Genomic DNA, 17480 nt, shown 5'->3' with positions numbered 1-17480 from the left:
TAGATTTGTTGGGTATATCCTCCAGCCCTACCTTCAGTACAAGCAATTTGCTTAAACATCCGAGGAACCAAGATGGTCTGTCATATGACCATCTTTCTGACTTACAACATCCAAGGAAAGAGGGGACCTGGTGGTGGGTTGTGTATAATCTTACACAGCAGGTAACCAGTACTGTACAATAATAAACTGTTAGGAATTAATATAACTGACAGGCATTTCTGGTGCCAACTAGATGGTCATATGACAGATTACATTTCATACAACAAGTGTGGTTTAAAAGTATCTTGATCTAGAAAATGACATTAAGGTTCTGCGTTGGCTACGTCCAATTAAACAGGCAAGTAACTGCTCAAATGGAGAAAAAAAATAAATATCACTCTATTCTAGCATTTTCCCAAGATGTTACCAGACAGACATGGTTCATGACAGAGACAAGTCAGTTTTATTAAATAGCTCACATAACCACTAGTTTTCAGCCAGCACTGAAAACAGATGATCTCACCAAGCTCAGTCCAATATTCTGGTCTTGCAGGTCAAAGCAGTCCTGGGGTTATTTTCATCTTTCAGTATTTCTGCAAAATATCCCTCACACTACTATCTGGGGTGCTTTAAAAAGTCTTCTTGAATACATCTTCATCATTCTATAGGCATCTGATCTCCTTGAGATGCATGAAGTTGGCGCATGTTGTCAGACTGAAGGGTTTTTTAGTGAAGTATGCTCTCCCCATGACCACTAGCTGCATAGTTTATTCTTGCCATTTCATGCTTTGCAACAGTAAAAAGTTGACATATTTTCTCTTTAACAGGAATGCAGCATTTTTATGACTTTACCCAAATGACATCCCGCCAATTCGGTGCTTGTGGCGCTAAGACACACTTGCATTGACACAGTTACATCCATCTCTGTCTCCATTTGTGTGCTTTACAATATTTACAACTTCATCTCTGACATGTAGTGAATTGTTTCTTCCCCATCGCCGTTGCCTTTTGATAACTAAATTGCTTTCTCCATGTTCTCGCAGCACTAGCTTGTCTTGACAACGCTCAGAGTGGCGCTAGGGATTGTCGTGACACAGTCATGACATACATCATTCAGTAAACCTGTTAAAGGCCCAGAGAAACCAACGGAGGAGGGAAATCGGATAACAGCCAGAGAACTGCATTCATCATTCAGCCTCTAGACAAGGCAGATGACACCTGTATTTATTCTTTGTTGTGAGGTTTTTTTTCCCCCTCCTCAGTCATGGAATTGCTTTCTTGCCATATGGGTTTGAAGATATCAAAGGAGAGGAAATTTTGAGTGACAAGGAAAGTGAGATTGAAGAACCTTTGCTTCTGGCTTTGAAAAATGTCTTATATTCTGTAACTTTGTATCATTCTCCATAGATATTGTTTTAAAGGATAATGCTGCTGCTTTTCTGTATCTTCTATGTGGTCAGAAATCCTATGAAAAGACCAAAACAACATTGAATGTACAATTAACCTACTGGCGAGCACTATACATGGACCCAAAATCTGATTTAGCTTCTCCTTCTAGCTGCATATTTGTCCAGAAACTATTAAAAACGCATCACTGAACCATACAGTTCCACTGGGTGACATATTTCTGCATTAAGAAAAATATGGGGCCTCCACAGACTCATAACCGACCACTTTCAAAATCTCTGGAAAAACAGAGGCCGCTGTGAGTGCTCAAGAACATGGTTTGTATTGTAAACAGTCAGTTTTTTCTTTGGGAACGTTTTGCACCTTGCTGTGGGAATGTCCGGACGACTCATTTATCTGCTTTTCCCATTTTGGATCTCGCTGAGAGTTTATTTTGTCCACCCTGAGGAAAGTCTCTGATGCTCCGAGCCGCAGGTGTGCTGAGGAGTTGTGGTGCTAAGCGTAGCACATGAAGATTTTATCCGCTTCTCTCCCATCTTGCAGCTCCTGCAGCATAAGACTCCAGAATGACCAGTTTATTGCTGCATTTACATTCTTCCTCAGCCTCCCGTAGTTCTGTTCAGGGTGTTCAGTGCTTCGCTATCAGTCACTGGGGTGACATTAGTGTCCTTCGCTGCCGTCTTTGCATGTCTCTGGAGGATTTCTTCTTCTCAGCACTGAATATGAATGTATGAATCCATCACATCTGACAATTTCTTTCTAAGCATCAGACATGTATTTGTACTCATTACACTGATCGGATTTTCCTAGAAATTTCTCAAAGAACTTCAGTCTTGTTTCTGAGCTTCTGCCTTACAGGAACTAATTTCCAGAGACTGTGAAAGTTATAGCTGCATTTAGTCTGTGAAGCTGTTTCTGTATTAATTATAATGCCCAAATGGTGAACTGAGCTTAAAACAATCCTTATAAGTTGAGTGTACATTTAGTCTATTACACTCAATCATTTATCTTTCTCCGAAGTGTATATTTAATTGTGTTTTAAAACTAGCAATGTAGAAGTGAATTCACATTCTGTCTTGGAAAGCTTATTAGCAGACAGTGCCAATATTATCATTGTAAATTTTGCAAAATGCAGCACTTCATTAATGTTATTTTTTTTATAACATCATTTGTTGTGCTCTTGGTCACAAATACACAACAACAGTCTCCTGTCGGTCATTAACTGTTGTTTACCCAGGAGGTAGGTGATTATGAGCTTTCACTTTACTGCTTCAGATACATTTATCCTTCAGCTGTCTTAGAGGAGCAGCTCTTACGTCTTTTGAAAGCAGTTTTTCAACAAAACACTGTATTTTGTTCCCATATATGGCGACCAAGCAACTGTTTTTAGTTCCACCAATACATTGTCGCCGCTGATACAGCTGTAATGTTTTGACTGATTTTCTCTTTTTCAGTCCTTTAAACATTTTTTTTTTAAAATTTCAACAGAAGTAATGACATACAAATTTTCTATATGAGTGCTTAATAAATGCCCTATCAGTGGTTTGCTTTAATGTGAGTAATTTAGGTTCAGAGTTTAACTGTTGAAGCTCCAGGAAACTGTTCTGGGTATAATGTCAGTTAATTGCCTACCGTGTTAAATGTAAATTTAAATGCGTTCATTGTTATGTCCTGCCACATGAATTACTGTGAACACCATCTGAAGATCCAGTAGAGTCAATAGGCTAATCAGTGAATGTCATACATTAACTGATGAGGACAAGCAGACACACAAAAGGTGACATTACAAAGGTCCATTTACTGTAGATCCACATGGTTCTCGTGTGTGTTCTGCTTTGTTCCCTCTTTGACTGTGACTGACATTTAAAATACGTAATGCATCCGTTCAAAACACCACCTCCACTCATGAGAACAGGTTGAACTCTATAACTCTATAACTTGTTTCAGCCTGGTGTGTTTTTCTACTCTAGAATTTGATTTTATACTGTTGTCTCACTGTTGACCTGCAGTGTATGTTGACTGGTCATGTTTGAAAAACATAATCTCTCAGGAAACCCTGGAAAATCAGCTCTTTCTGCCTGGCTGTCCTGTTGTCAAACAGTACAAGGTGACTTATTTAAGGAAGGTTTAGCTGCTTCTGCACAAAGATCCAGAGCAGAGAGAGTTTAGTCAGCTGAGAGCTTTCTGTCAGCGCTGAGTGCATCCCAGAGGTACATTCAAATCACTTTGGATCAAGTAAAGAAGATCAAGAAAATAGCTGCATTGGATGCGGCAGTGTTTTTATATCCAGCATATAAAGGGTGATTTGTATCCGTTTCCTACTTAGAGCAAAATGACAATGATATGTCAGAGTATTTTCTCTAGAAGTCACAGGCTTGATTCAGTGCTACTATCTATTGTGCTGATTTTCCAAGATCTAAATTTTAGTGGCAAAGTGGTCTAACCCCCAACCCAAACATAGCATTACAGTGGCGCTTTGAATGTTGGACCTTTCTTGAGAATGCAAAATTTTGAATCCATAAACTGCAGAAAGTGGATCAGACGGTCTGCTTCCAAACCAGAGTGGTCTGACTCACTCTGGTATGTCTTCTGATGAATTCATGCCAAGTGTCTCACTACCTTGGCATGGCAGGACCCTTTAAAATACAAAACTTTTGTAAATCATGCTGATCCTAGTCTTGTGTGAAAACTGTAGCGTTGCATTTTAGTATGGATGGGCAGAAACAGAGACTTTTGGACTTCTGGATGTTAACAAAGATATAAACCTTTACTACCAGTGGTAAATTTGGCATGGACAATGAATTCAAATATGAGCATTACTTACTTTGTGGGAGACAGCAAGGAAATATCTGGTCTTACGCTTTGCCATCGCTTTTCTTCATCAAAAGTATGTTCTGCAACTGAGGAACCAACCATCCATTTTATGTTTACACCAGCACCTGCATGCTCAGTGTGAATAAATGATTGTGCAATTCACATTTTCAGGTGTGTTAGTACGCACAGTAATTATTTCTGATGTGGTGTTGAAACACTCGTCGGACAGAGAAACCTATTAGTGTGGATGCAGCCTCAGACTGGCGGAGAGGGAGCCAACTGTTTTAAAGGAGAGAGTCTTGCAGTGGGAACACTGGGGTGTCAGATGAGTGGTTTTACTGGATCATGTAGGAGGACCACTTAGCAGAGTTTTGCTTAGGACCTCACAGCGGTCAAGACCAGCACTGCAATTGGAATTATGAAATAAGTTATAAATTCAGAATTGTTATCTCGGGTTTTTATGAAGTGTCAACCTGCACAGCACAAATGCTTAACAAAGGTAACCCATTTAACCTGCAATAAAGTGAGACATAAGCTTGCATTTCAATGTCTTAAAGGCATTATGGAGGATGTTTTTTTTTTGTTTAATTTGTCAGATTCACATAAAATGAATATACTGACCTTTAGTGGACTTGTATGTATGGTCTCTGAAAGAATAAAAATTAAAAAAAATAACTGTGGACATGGCAGGACCTGAGAAACATCAGCCAATCAACACGCTCGGACCGAGGCGTTTGGTTTGCTCCCTTTCCTGTCAATCAAAAATCTTCCGGCTCAGGCCTAGTTACGTAGATTACGTACGCCTTGGACTTACGTGTTTTGTGTATGTGTTGCTTTGGTATAGCTTCGTAGTTAGCTGGCGACTTGTTTTGCTCATCTTTTTTTACATAATGGCAGATAAAGATCCAGGGGGACCCAGCCGTAAAAGAAAGCTTCACGAGTGCTACGCAAGTTTCTGGAGGGGGGCGTTTCTTCGTAAATGTTGAGAGGGGGGAGGTTAGAGGGGGGTGAGGGAGAGGTTGTATGTGCGCATGCTACGTTCAAAGTCGTAGGAAATTAAATCTCCTCTAATGCCTTTAAGAGATGTGAGAATAATAAGTATCGTACACAAAGATGACTTTGTTTGCGACTGCTTTACATTATGAGAGCTTTAAATGCATTTCTGACATTTAGTTGGGTGTTTTTGCATTGTATTGTTTATATTCTCCTGAGGTGGTATAGCTTTACTGGTTCTGAATTACACTACACACATTTGGCAGTGTTTGGATTTTCTCGGTAAACTCCTTCGAGGATCAGCCAGCTTCCTCGGCTCATGTGGCCACTGGTTGTTTTGGCTCCTTTTGTTATGTGCTGTCAAACATTTGCTGAATTCAGGGATTTTACATCTCACTCCTGCCTGTACCTTTGTGTATTTTCTGTGTACATACAGTAGAGTAGCTGTATGTGTGCTCGAGGATTGTGCAGAGTCGCTCGTGTGTGGCCATGTGTGTCTCCTTTTGTGTGTGTGAGAGACAGTGTGTAATTATATTTGGGGGTAAGAAGTGTGTCAGTATGAAAGGATGTGCAGGTGCGCTCGTGTTCACAGATGACTGCTTGTTTGTATTTGTGTGCCGCCACTGGTGATGAGTTATTGACTGCTGCATTCAGACCCATATAAGCTGACACATCCTCTCCCTGGAAAGTGTCCAAGATCATAAGCTCTTGTAATAACAAGGCAGGCTGGACAACATGGATTATCTTTGTTTTAATTAAATTATAGAGGTCAAAACTGAAGAAAAGGTACAATAAACACGACTGACACTCCTTTGTGTCGACCCGGTACCTTTTGATCTGAGTTCTGTTGTGGTACATTGCCCCATCAGAGGATTTCCTGCTTATCCTCTGCGGGCTGTAAGAAAGGTGCCTGGTGATAATTAGGAATCTAGATTTGGATGAGGTGAACACAAGACACAACATGTTAAAATTTGCTCTACGAAAGGATATACTTGGTTTTGTTCTTGTTGATAACTGTGCTACACCTGGAGAGTAGTGAGGCTGAATTTCCTGACCCACAAAAACTGTGACATAAATGGTTTTTACAACTAAAACTTTGGAGACAAAATATTAGAGCCAAAACTTCAGTGTTGAAAAGTAAGGCCTTGTCCACATTATTACAGACGTTTTGTAATATGAACATTTGCCTTTACATTTGGGCCTCTCCTCTATGCAAACCCTTAACACCAAGCTAAAATCTAGATGAAAAAACTAAACAAAATACAAATTTCGAAACGCCTGTTGTTGCTTTGTGTAATGTGCACGTCCCTGGTACAGTAAAACTGATGGATATATATTCACAATTGTCACCATTTTAGTTTAGTGTATTTGCATTTTATGATCATCCCCATCATGTAGAGAACGTGAGTTTGTGCTCCAGATTCCATCCAGTAGTTCTCAAGTCTTTCTACTCAAAACCACAAAAGTCAATCTGCTGATAATTCTGTTGGAAAAGTGAGGCTCACAAGGCTTCTCTTGTAATCAAAAGTATTCGTATCACATTTCTTGTCAGTTTGTCCAAATTATAATCTCTTAGTCATAACTGAATTGGCTGATGCTGCTTTTCAATCCAGTCACCACTAAGTTATGTTCCCATACAACGAAAACTGCAATTTTGGATTACTTTTGTTTCTAATGTTTGACACATACGTATTCAACAAAGAAATCAACAATAATATTTTTTTACTGCTTTACTGTAACAAATTTTCAACAAGCCAATCATATATTAGAAGGGGTGGGACTTGTCATAATGGGAACCCAGAAAATGGAGGAAAACACTTCAAACATGTAGTGACATGGCTGCATTATTAACCGAAACAATGCAGTTTTTCTCAACTCTAATACAGTAGTTGTGGTGCTCTACCTTCGCCAAACTTCTAACTTGTAAAGGTTTCTGACAAAACATGATATTTTCCTAAACCTAGCCATGTAGTTTTGGTGAACAAACCTAACCTGAAATTGAATAAATCATGACAGAAAACAAAACGTAAGTGTGATGGTCTGTTTAACTGCTCCATCCCCTTGTCTGTAACGCTGACTGAGGAAGTTAAACTGGACACACAAAGCAGCTGTCATTGTTCAGGTTTAATAAAGCTCACAGTCAGTGTGATGTCTTGACTTTGCCACAGCCTCCAGTCTCCTCGGGCTCTTCCCTGCATGGCCACTTCAGCAGATGACACATCCAATCTGTCCCCGACACAGTGCAGTCCGAGCAGCCCAGCACGCTCCGCTATCTGTTTATCTTGTCAGTACACATTCTTCACCTTTCTCCCATCTTTAACTGCCCTGGCTCTGTCTTCCTTCCCTCCGTTGCTTCCTCTTCGGGGCTGGGGGGTGGGGGGGCATTCCCCTTTCATTGTTCCCCTCTGTTTAGAATACAACTTCAATAGCTGCTGTCCCATACTTCTTTTTTTTTTTTAGATATCTTTCTGTTCCACACTAAGACCCCCAGGCATTTATAGGAGAGTACCGACCAAACAATACTGGAGATTGTTGGATCTTGTTGGAAGGAAAATGCAGGAAAGAAAACAACAAAGCTTCCACAGCTAATTAAAAATAAAGAAAACACATAACACACAAGTTATAATTATAATAAATATTATCACTATTCAGTAAAAATCCAACAAGCTGAGCAATAGAGTCAGGTGTTCGTATCATTGCTGTCCACTCTGAGACCTTTGAATGAATCATGACAGCTTTTAATGAAGTGATTTCAGGCAGATTTGATGTGCTGACCTTCACTCGAGGAAAAAAACATCAAGGAAAGATAAACTTGAATATAAAACTTCCATCCATCCATCATCTACACATCACTTGCTCGTCATAGGGTAGCGGTGGTGTTGGAGCCTATCCCAGCTGACTTAGGGCCATTGCAAGACTATGTATAGAGATACTCTTACATTCACGCCTACGGGCAATTTAGAATTATCAATTAACCTCAGCAATTTTTTTTACTGTGGGAGAAAGCCAGAGTACTCGGAGAAAACCCGCACATGCATAAGGAGAATAAGCAGACTCCATACAGAAAGATCCCAGGTCGGGACATGAACCGGGGATCTTCTAGCTGCAAGATGAACTACGGAGCCATTATGTAGCACTGAATATAAAACTGGACGTATCTGTTTTAAAGTCGAACCAAGATACAGCTGTCTACTTGTGACTGACTAACTGTTGAAGAACAGGTTAATGTGCCAACACACAGTTTTCTCTTCAACACGTCTGTCGAGCAAATAGACTCAAGACTAATTAACTGTCTGTGACAATGAAAAGACAACATAACAGTTTAATGGATTAACATCACCTGGCAGCGATAGCTTGCATACGCCGGACAAACCTAACCCTGCATGATTAGATAATGAGACTGTCAACATTATTTGTGTTATACTTCCAATTTGGTTCTGTCATCAGTGTGTTAATATTAAATTCCTGCCCACACTTAGCAGCATTATAGCACAGGAAGGAGGCACTTTCTACCGCTGTCATTTAATTATTATTGTCAAACAACCTGTTCAGCAGATATTATTCCATGTTACATTCTGACAAATGCAGCCTGTAGCAACACCTACAACACACCAGGTGTGTAGCGGAGTTTTATAAAAGGTGATAATATGACTTGCTTTTAGCAATTTTCAAGGTTTTAAACACCTTCTCTTCACTAAAACGTCACTGTCTGGCAGATGAAGTGATGCAAAATCAAGTCATGTGTGTTTACTGTATCATAGCACAAAGCTGCACAGTTAGCAGGAGACTGTGATGAATAAAGCACTTGCTGTGTGTTATGGCTATTTATGGCCCACATATGGGTTCAGTTTTTGAAGAGTGTTAGTTTCACTGAATTAAATAAACATGAACCTGCTAAACCATCTGGCTCCCTTGTGATATCAATGCTTTGAAACCAATATGTATCTGTCACACCTTTGTCGAGAAGAGCTAAAAATCAAGCGTAATTAGCGGCTCGGTTGCTGAAAATATACTCTTTAAGCCCAAGAGAACACTTTAGCCAGCACTGAAAGTCATACTTTTTCACGTTCTTTCCCATGCTGGTGTATTAAAACGCCCACATGTGTAACTGCAGCAGGGTTCACTTTGAAGATTACACCTGCTTATGCTGAGTTGTCTGAACGGAAACATATGGATGTGATGATCTTGACAGGGAGACGTTCCACAGCTTTTCTTGGCTGCTGCGCAGCCATCAACCAGCTAGTCAAATTCTGCTGGGGAGATGGAACAAGATTTTTCTTTTTTGGCAGCTTTGAATGCTTTTGTTGGAGAGCTTCTGACAAATTCAGGGGTACTTAAGACCCACTTTATCCTCACTTTTTAGACATGGTTGCTACAGCTGCTGTGGAGAGTTCCTGTCTAGAGACAACATCATCATCAATTATCTACAGGTTTCTTCACTAAAACACTTCGAGAACTCCTGATGTCCTGGAAAGATAAAACGAAGTGCAAGGAAGTCTCAGGGTGTTTGATGCTTTATTTTATATTTTTACTGTCATAGAAACAGAAATTTATTCGAAAATTTACTGTATCTCTTTGAACATCTAGGCTCGAAGTGTGAAGAAAAAATGGGATCATTTAGAAATGCCGTAGAAAGATATAAAAATTCATCCACTTGCTTTCACCTAATTAAGTAATGACACCTCTTTGTCTTCCATGCAGCTTCAGTTTATCCTTATTTGGGTCTAATTTATCTGATGCCACATGCAATCAGTGGTGTAATTGTGCAGTATTTGGCAGAAATTGTCTTTCATTTTCCTTTCTTGACAATGCTGGCAAATGACCCATGTTCCTTTGGCTGAGAAAGCACAGGTGGGTCAGGGTTTTCCATTTTTGTGCAGACCATCTGCGCTTACCTGCATCACCCTGTTCAAGCGAACTCTTTGGGGATGTTTAAGTGCTACACTTCAGCTTGCCCCGAATACAATTCTTTTCACAGAATCCATTAGAAGACACCTCTTTCCGCTGCCTCCTTTTCCAGCTGTACGCTTGTTTGCTGTTGCGCCTCGTTCCAAACCAGCCAAACCAACCACCCTTAGCTGGTGCCAAATGGCCAGTGATGGTCATGGAAGACACTGACAATTGGTGTGATAACGGTCCTGACACGTTTAACTTATTTCTGTCTGAGGCATGAAATCCTCTCTTGTGTCTTTTATCCTTCTGATTTTACGTTCTCTACTTGGGCCTCACATTTATTTATTTTTTCTGAAATTGCATCACCTCTTTAGTCCCTTCATTACCCGCTAACACTTCCACCCATCCCATTAAAGAGACTCAAGTTGTAAAAGTGTATAACTCAGCAGCCATATCTGGCATCAACACAGAGGCCCATTGGAGAACAGGCAGTAAGCAAAGACTCAACACTTTATATAGCAACCACATTGAAAAGGACTGCTAAAAATCTGATTAAAGTCTTTAAATTGTAGACTTACATTCCTTTTGGCTACATTAAGATCCAACAAGCAGTTGTTTTTTAGAGACCGGTTGGAGAATCTATAGCTGGGAAAACTATGATAGCTATTTGAGGCTGCACAACAGTGCTATGAGCTAAATGCCAACATATTCCGACCACATCCAGGATGACAACATGCTAACACACTGCCATGGAGTTATCTTAATTAAGCATCTTAGATTGCCATCATTTGCTAATTGGCAGTAAACGCAAAAATGAACTGACTCTGATGAGAATGGTATTAGTTTTGCACACTAGAGTAACAGGACAAATGGAAACTGTGACCAGAAAATCACACCGCACCCTAAAGTTATGACAAATCATCATGATGAAGACACAATTTTATGCGCCGAATTTAGTGGCTATCTATCCAGCTTGCCACTTAAAGCCATGTATCATGGTGTTTGCTGAAGAAAAAGTCAAAGGATCACCATGGGTTCATCTTGTGAGATGCATTAATATTCTGCCAGTCCACCCAGTAGATATTGAATGTTTCAAAGTACAAGTGAAAAATTGCTGGTGGCACTAAAGGGATGGTCAGAGGATCCCCAAAGTTATGAGGGTTCTTCCTCTTGGAATCATGTATAAAAGTCCATGACAATTCAAGAGTTATAGCAGAGATGTTTGTCTGGACCAAAATGGTGAACTGACTAACAAAGACAGACAGATGGACAGAAATCACTAAATGCCTGGAATGTTATTTGTTTGTTTGAACAGCTTGAAATTTGTGTTTACGTTCAGTAACAAACCAGCATTTATAACAGTAACATCAGAAAAAAAAAATCTCTGGAAATGTGACAAAGAGAAGATTAGTTTATTAATCCTAAATTAATTGAAAGAATTAGCTGATACTTTCTCATGGGGTTTTTGGTTTGGGAGACTTTAATATTGGTTAACAGTGCAAATTTGTGTCACACTGTTTTGACTGTTCTAACCTTTGAGGGAACGTAGAAAACCAGAGAGTCCAAAATAAAGGCAGCTATTAGTTGTGTCACATTGTGCCATTTTGCATAACCCCGTTCAGCCTAATGAAAAATGCCAGAAGGGCTTTCTGCTTTTTCCATTTTGCCACAAACACAATTTGCCACAACCAATGGCAGCCACTTCACAACCCACAACAAGCTTTCAGCACCACATACTTCATGAGGATGAATTAACTGTTTTCCAACAAATGTTTGCAAAATCATTTCCACTGAGGAAGCTGTGCTGAATAGTTGGCCAGACAAAACATCTGACTTCATGTTCTGTCCTTTAGTGGTCAGTCTGTGCATTTGTTCAGGTTATATTAATTGCCTAAACTACATCTTCTCTCCCTATTAGACAACAGCTATTTTTGTGCCTATCCTTACATGAATTCCTACTGCCAGATCGGTCCATATTTTCATATCTCGTCCCCTTCTGTTTTCCCTTTTAGTCATCCCACGGGGCTAAGGCAGGGGTACAGCTGGGAGAATGCCATGCTGTCAGCACATCAATGAAAACATTACTTTCATTAGGCCCCATTATATCACCACAGACATCCTTGTTAAAATGTCATTTGCTAATTCCTTTCAGTGCTAATTTCCACCCAGCTGTCCCAGCAGGATTAACATGTCATTTACTGGGATGTGAAAGAAAACAAGCTCAAAGTTGATTAGCAAAAGTAAACAAGGACAGAGAGAAAGAAAGAGGGAGGTACAGTTTCTTCATCGATTTTATATCCACGGCAGCCATATGTGCTTGATCTGTCAACGTAGGAGCCACTGAAATGCCAGAGCTTGTTTTGGTGTGTTCATAGTTGTACGCAATAAGAATAGCTAATATTACAAATAGTTTAAATGCACTACAGTTCATTCATTGAGGAGACACACTGATAACTGGGGACATGGTTAGCTTGTCAAAAATATTTGGCTGTCCTCTTGGTTGACAGAAGTTGTTTGCCTGAAGTAGATTGTGTTTGGTTTAAATAAACAGAGTATGACACTCTCAGATCTACCTACTATTCAACAGTGTGTTTACAGTCATGAGCGTGAGGCATATTGTAAATGTCACGCAACAGAGCTTATTAAAATAAATGTTTGTTGACCTGAAAATTAGCGCTGTAGTCAACCAAAGAAAATCTTGGTTCACAGAAATCGTATCTCTAAATGACTTCTACCTGCAAGTCTTATTAGCCTAGATGGGTTAATAACAAACATAAAAAGCTAGCATTTGCAGCATATTAAATCGAATTAACCTTGTTATTTTATACTGAAATGATAGAAGCAGACTTGGAGCAAACCAGCATGGCCCTGCCTATATGCAAATAATCTTTAAGGATATAACTATATAAACTCAATGCTATTTAGTAATTTAGCAGGCAGATTAAATTACTGTTTGGATATTATATGCCATGCTGATTGTTTAGCTGTGATATTCAAACTGTTGTTTTCAAAATTTACACTTTTGGCCATACATTTTAACAAAATGCAGCCTCACCGGTGACTTTTTCGATAAATTGCCGATTAGTTTGGAGCAGACTCACTGTCAACATTCAGTAAATGTAAAATAAGTTTGAAATCATTTGGTTGAGTAGGGCGACAGTTGTGAAAATATAAAGCTATTCAAAGGTAGTCTATTCCTCCCACCACCCCCAATTGTCTGACCAATAAGATTTTGGTTGGATGAAATCGCATTGACTGGTCGACCTGGAGACTACAGCCCTAATGACAAGAACATCTCCTTAATGTCCCACTGAAAATCACAGAATAGACAGAAGAATCCTTTAAAACTCTCGATAAGGCTGTGCTCTCACACAGCGGTGCATTGAGCTAAATGCTAGTCGTTATGGCAGCATGCTCACAATGACAATGCAACATACTGATGTTTAACAGGTATAATAGTTTTTCCATCTTAGTTTAGCATGTTATTGGACATGTTGCAACTTTTTGACCTGGTGATGGCACTCAAGGAAAAGTTAAGGTTATTAGTTACCTTGGTTAATTTATGCTGAGGGGACATGAATGTGTCTTTTGAATGGCATTTCCTCCAATTTTGCTGAGAATGTAAACTGTCAGCCTCATCCTGATGCCGGAGGGAAAATCGGAGAATCACCCAGGACTGATACACATGCCAGCAATTTGTCTTATAAGAGCCAACTTTGATTATAAGCTTTGAAAATGAAATTCAGTGGAAAAACAGTAAAAGACTGCTAATAAAGTGCCGCACCAAAGGCTATATTACTCACTTCCACTTCCTGGCTTATTTAGAAGCAACATTCCACAGAAGTGCAGTTGCCTCAATATTGTTGCTTTGATTGCAAGGAAGTGTTACAGGAAATTTTTATACTTCGGGCTGTTTTGAAACACTGAGACCAAAAACCTGTGAAGTCCAGATTTGTCTGAAGAATAATTTATGTAACCTAAATGCTGTGTTTTAGAAAACATGTTTAAATTCAAATGATCAAGACCATGAATTTCTTCTTTAAAACTGTAGCCTGGACTAAATTTGTCTTTTCCGGGTTTCAGGATTCTTCTTGTGGATCTTCCGCTTTTTCAAGTATCTCTGTGTGTATGTATTAAACCCAACATGTCTGCTCTTTCCCGCCTACGAAGCACACAGTAGACTGCTGTGTATAAAGGCGCTCTCTTTCTGGATGGCTGCCTATTGAAGTGGGATAAGCCAGAAGCCTCAGTAGTTCCAAATAGGTTTGGGCCGGTGCCACAGCAAAAGCACATTTCTGTGTCTGCAGGAGTCTGTTTGCACAGTATTGTTACTGCTATTTCTGAGTTTTACCTTAAACTGAAAAATACTTTTTTTCTATTAGACTATTTTGCATCCTCTGCAGGAAATTCGGAAAGCCACAGATTATGTATACCCACATAAAAGACACAAAAAATGAAAAAGAAAAGAGTTCCAATAATTATTGAAATGTATGCCAACCATTTTACAACACTTATTAGGTCTGATCATAATATTTTATGATCAATAGTAATGTTTGCTCAAAATTTCTCATCATGCTTAAAGGAACGCAGGTGGTCTAGAGACTTAAATAAGGAAAGCTACAACTTTATATAGTTTATATACAGATGGCCAGCCTCTAAAAGACACTGATGGTGAAAATAGTATAAAACAAACAAAAAATTATAATCTAAAACTAAAGCACAACAACTTCAAACACTCTCCTTTGCTCAAATCTTCATTTACTCCCCAATGGATGTAAGCTTCTGAGATTTTTCCCAGGCAGAGAGGTTTGCAGAGAATCTGGCTCGACGATGCCTCTCTTCTTTCATGTCACCCTTCCACTGAGTTTTATCTGACAAAAGCAGGAAAAAAGAAAGATTACTGGATGGTGATTGTGGGATTACTGGATGGTGATTGTGGCAGCTTTTTGTCTAGTTTACTGACTTCCAGTGAACATTGTGTAGTGCTCAAACAAAATACAACAATTGTGCTTGTAATGCAGCAGATCACGATCTTTCGACTAATGAGAGACAGTCAAAGAAAACTGCAAACATCTGACTAATCTTTACACTTACTCTTGACAGGGATATTTTATTTAGGGATCGACTGACATGTTTTTTTTGTTTTTGTTTTAGGGACGATACTGATGCCTGTTATTGGTAGTCAAGAAAGGTTGACTATATTTGGATTCAATATACATTTGATGTAATGTTTCAACAGCATGTGATAGCAGAGGAGCTGTTATTCATAGCTGGTCTTATTCATGAATAAGGGTGACCATAACTGATTATGTAAAACAGAAATAGGAGTGACTAAATTAGGTTGCTCTGTTTATGTTGGATTGACTGAGATTGATCTCTTGTCTCCTGCAGTTACGTCTGCTGTTCTTCATTTTCTTAATCTTTCATTGTTGTATCACTTTTGTTGTCCACTAAGGTTCATATCTTAAAGCATTTTTAATTATTGTTTTTCAGACTCTTGTTCAGGCTAATTTGGGGCTGCTTCTAACTTAGCCTCTAGCCATTATCATCGTGCTATCTACCGTTAGAGTAGCCACTTTCCTGGTTTGTCGCAACTGCCAGTGTTTCTTTTTCAGTTGTTGCAATTTCTGCTTGAGAGACGTTTGTGAGACCATAGAGTGACTACAGACAGAGAGAAGTGGTTGCATCAGACCTGAAGTAGCGCATTTATTTTTCAGTAATCAGTCAATAACAATACAGATACGATAATCAGAAAAATGCCAAATGTTGGACATGATGATCAGCCGGACCGATAATCTGATAATTCAATTATTTATTATGATAGTTGTTTTTAAGTTGTTTTTATGTCATGGTTTAGTAGTGAATCTTGAACATAACATGACTGAATCAAATCAGAAAGCTTAATTATGTGTTTTATCATCAGCTGACTGTGTTGTTACATCTGGGTGACACCAGATAGCACAACAAGCATGAACGTCACTAAACTTCAGAACATCTCATGCATGGGTTTCTTTGTACTGTACATATTGATCTTCAACATTTCTATTTCAAACTGGTCTGACCACACAGAGCTACTGTTAGGGCTCAGTAGCATTTAGCAGTGGAGTTGCACCACTTGTGATTGAGAGCACTGTTGTCAGCAGTGATACAAAGTATGCTGACTTTATGCTGTACTTGTAAAGCCACAGAGGTGCTGCTGTTGTGAGAATTGTAGTGATTCATGCGCTCCGCCTGTATGCCCAGTATGATCAAATTTAGATTTATTATGCACACTGATTTAACTCACCACTTTTTATCGTTCAATCTGCAGCCACTGTAATCTGGACATGAAACAGAATAACATTCTAGAAAATGCAAAAGAACAAACAGGGCATGATGCAGAGAGCAGCCTCCTGAGAAATCAGCAGCACCTGAGCTGATCAACCTCGACTTCCTGAAAAACAATTACATAAACAAGACAGCAGCCCGTGATGGTTGGAGAAGTAAACAAAAAACAACATAAATAAAACTTGGAGAACTGCTTCTTGGTTTGATGCTTTGACTGTCAACCAGTCAAACTGCAATTCACATCAGTGTCTATCCAGACTCATCTAATATGTATAGTGAAGACTTTGAAGTGTCGACATTCACTGAGAGAAACAAAAACCCGAGTCAGTTTCCTTCTATGTGTTTACATGCTTCGATTGAACGTTGGGGCCGTGACAGCAGACAATGTTTCAAACATGGATTCTGCAGCCGAAAGAAGCTACAAAATACTAAAATGTGGATGCTTCACATATATCCTCTACTCAGCAGTGCAGAAGATCTCTTTAGTTTCAAAGTGGACATCTAAGATTAGTGTCACCAATTCATTATCCGACTAAATGTGAAATATATCACAATCTGCCCTTCACTTCCTGAGTTATGGTGCCAGATAGTGGCCTGAGAAGTGGTTATGCAGAAATTTAGGATGCAACAGTGAAGTTATCCTTTCACCTTTTGGATATACGATGTCAACACTTCATTATTTTATCCAGTTAGACATTTGTGTGAAATTGTGTGATGATTAGTATCTGAATTTTTGAGTTATGTTGACCTTTGACTACCTTGAGTACAAGTGAATGTTTGTGCAAAATTCCATCGACCTGTTATATCTTGAATTGCACCGAAAACCATAATGCCTTTAGCTGTGGCTATTGCCAGTGCAGAGGCATGGAAATGGCTCCTACTGAAAGTATGTTTGTTCTGTTGCTTATTAATAGCTACAAAAGTGCCCAGATGCAATAACTAAAGACCCCCTTTGATGAAAATCTGTTTTTTTTAGCCTTGTTAACAAGTACTAATGATGTTTTTTTATATGGCAAAAGAGACCACACAAGTAAAGTAAGCAGTCCACACCATGGCTGAGCATTTCC

The sequence above is a fragment of the Acanthochromis polyacanthus genome, chromosome 17 (genome assembly GCF_021347895.1).
Source record: "Acanthochromis polyacanthus isolate Apoly-LR-REF ecotype Palm Island chromosome 17, KAUST_Apoly_ChrSc, whole genome shotgun sequence".
Taxonomy (NCBI): Eukaryota; Metazoa; Chordata; class Actinopteri; family Pomacentridae; genus Acanthochromis; species Acanthochromis polyacanthus.
Note: the sequence above shows the minus strand (reverse complement) of the source record.